The sequence below is a fragment of the Physella acuta genome, unplaced genomic scaffold (assembly GCF_028476545.2).
Source record: "Physella acuta isolate Inbredline_101_S28 unplaced genomic scaffold, ASM2847654v3 ptg002064l, whole genome shotgun sequence".
Classification (NCBI taxonomy): domain Eukaryota; kingdom Metazoa; phylum Mollusca; class Gastropoda; family Physidae; genus Physella; species Physella acuta.
Genome location: NW_026733567.1, coordinates 95,585 through 99,066, shown reverse-complemented (window position 1 = coordinate 99,066; position 3,482 = coordinate 95,585).

The following is a 3,482-nucleotide window of genomic DNA, read 5'->3' as shown; positions in this document are numbered from 1 at the left end:
GTGTGGGGGCATGTGTTAAAGGTCTTGCTGTTGTGTGGGTCAGTTGTGTGGTGATTAACGGCCCTGCAGTGACGTCATGAGATGAGACAAATGCAGGAAACCAATTCTGCATGAAAGCAGATGTCTGCATGTTCTGTGGCACGGGTATTCCCGGGGTTTATTTTTGGAAGATATTTGCATTAGACATATTTGATTTGATTGTCTGACTGCTGTAGAATATGTGTGTCTGTCGACTGGTAACATGCTTGTCTATTGGTGTTGGATTGTCTGTCTAGTGCGGGCATGCTACTTTATTGTATGAAACCATCACTGAGAGAGGTAAGCACGCTGTAATGTATGAAGCCATCACTAAGGGGGTAAGCACGCTGTAATGTATTAAGCCATCACTAAAGGGGGTAAGCACGTTGTAATGTACGAAGCCATCACTAAGGGTGGTAAGCACGCTGTAATGTATGAAGCCATCACTAAGGGAGATAAACACACTGTAATGTATACGAGGCGATCACTAAGGGAGGTAACCACACTGTAATGTATGAAACCATGACTAAGGGAGGGAAGCACAGGTTGAAACAGGATACATCTCAAACTTCTATAGAACGTGCTTGGCTGGGCTCACCTAGCGAGTACAACGTATCGATTGAGCACTCCAAGACCTTTCCTTTGGGCATTTTATTTTTAGACTGCTCTTGGTTCGCGTTTTTATGTATGTTTAATCTCGTCAAAGAATTTTCAACGCTCAACAAACCAATTTTGGGCTTATGCTTATTAATTCGCTTTTTTTTTCTTCAGTTTTTTTTTAATGGCATAAAAATATTCTTTAAAAACAGTTTACACTCCTGGCTTTTGCTTTGTAAGTTATTTTTAGACTTAGGGGAAATAAATGTAAAGGGAAATAACTTCCAGCTAAATTCAGGAGCTCGGGGGAAAAGAGGCGGCGATGCAGATTATGTTGTGTAAACGTCAAAGGGAGACCACCTTGAAGCCAGTATTTGGACATCACCGTCAGCACACAGCCTCAGCCTTGTTATTGTTCCGAACAAAGGGCGACAATGAGGTGCAATGTTTTCTTGGAATGTAAACTGCTCCTGTGTAGGGGTTTTAAAAAAATTGTAGACTAGTTAAAATATTTTCACGACATCGCGTGTCTGTTCACCAGCAGTGAGTCTAGAGGTAATGAAAAATCAACATACGACTAGATACAGCAGGTACACGCTGAAATGTGTTTTGGTAGCATTCTAGTGGGAGCATTGGCGTAGGTAAATCGTGGATAGTTAGGTGCAACAATGAGCCTTCCTTACCCCCCCCCCCCCCCCCCCACACACACACGTAGTACTTCTGTAATACCCGTACCACACCAATTCAAATAAGTCGCCAAGTATCTAAACGTAACCATGACACCAACGCTAAAGCTCAGCATGACTCCCCAGCCTTAACCGTGCATTGGACCAAACCTTAACTCTCCATAACCCGCCGTGACCTGTGTATGTGTAAAGCGGTTTAGCCTAGCTTAACGATAAATCCAAATTGAAATCGTGAGTTGTATTCCATTAAATTTCCGATGTAATGTTCACTGCCCGTATTTTTTCTGTTTTAACGTGTTTACCCTACATAAAGTCCACAAGCATGTGGGATCCAATTAATTTGTTGTAGTTGCTACTCGCCCCCCCCCCACACCCCCACCAACAATCACTGTACTGTTGATTAAATGTTAGCCATTTAAATGCAAGCCACACTCTGGTTAAGAAATTTTTTAAAAACACATTTTGTGTCAATACATGCAGCCCATTTACATGGAGGCATTGTTTTTTAAAGTTTGCTGTTTAAAATTATCTTTAAAAGTTTTTTTTTGTTGTTGTTGTTGTTGTTTTTTTTTATTTTTGACTTATCGAGGTTAAACTTTTATGAATGGAAGTTTTCGTTTATTTCATTAATACCTTACACCACGTTTTAAAAAAATGGTTTAGGGCACTAATAAAGTTTGTTTTTTTAGAATCGGGAATTCCCTAATTGTCGAGCCTGGTTGCATTGGGTGAGTGTGAAGGCCAGGTTTTAAATTGACCTTGACAGTGGCTTGTGGTGTGTGTGTGGGGGGGGGGGGATGTGTACTTTAAGGGCCTGCACTTTTACTCTCTGACTCAAAGCTTTCACCAGAAAGCAGTCAAGCCTGGACAAGTTTTTGAAACTAAATACTGACAGTTGTTCTATTTACAAGTTTTTGAAACTAAATACTGACAGTTGTTCTATTTACAAGTTTATCCGAAGATCACGATTCTGACAGATTTCATTATAAAACGTACAATGCATCTGTGCATTGCTCCATAATAAATAAAAAAATTCCTTTCTTTTCTTTGTAAAGACGCGAAAACAGGGGAATAATACTCTTGTGTTGTTTTGGATACTTAAACATTTTACTTTGGCGTTTTTTAACTGATAAATTCTAGGCATAGTCGGTATTGTTCACAAAAGTTAATGTTGTTTACAGATGCTTTCATTAGATATGTATTCTACTGCATGCATTAAATATGTATTCTACTGCATGCATTAGATATGTATTCTACTGCATGCATTAAATATGTATTCTACTGCATGCATATGTCCCGTGTCGCTAAATATGTTACATGAGCATCATGGTGTACATCACTGTGCACGCGTCACGTGATTCAAGCACCTGTATACATACCACACGTGATCCAAGCATCATAATGTACACCCAACACGTGATCCAAGTATCAATGTGTACATACCACACGTGATCCAAGCACCACTGTGTATGTCACGTAAGCCAACCACTGTGTACGTACCACACGTGATCCAACCACCACGGTGTACATATCACGTGATCCAAACATCACTGTGTATATATCACGTGATCCAGACACCACGGCGTATTGACGTCACGTACATGACACCAAATATTACTACAATAACTTGACCTATGATGGGATTCGTCACTTGTGGGCACTAGAAAAAAATAACCCACGAAAATTAGCATATTTATAGCCTGCAGAGAACTCTTGTATTATTGTCTTATGTGGGTTACCTCCCCTGGATCCTGTCTGACTTGGGGATGTTGCTTGTACATCATAAAGTACATGGTGCGTACGATTTTCTTGTATAAACTTGTGTACAAGTTAGATGGAATATGTAACAAAAACGTCTGAGGACTGATATATACGTCCTATGGTGGTTCAAGGGGGAGGAAGATAAGGGTTGGAGATTGTTTTTGATAGGGTTGAGATAGAGAAGATTTGGGTGGGTGGTTGGATGGTGGCATTGCCGTAGAATTTTGGATGAGATGAAGGGTTGAGGAAGATTAGTATACCGTGGCACGATTGGAAAAATGATACCAAAAAAAAAAAAGGGTGGTGGTGGTGGGGGGTGGGGGGGGGTTCACCGTTTGTGTGGTTTTCATGAGTGCAGAAAAGGAAAGGTCAGAGTTCATCTCATCCGAATCTCTTAATGTGGGTGTACACTGTATGGAG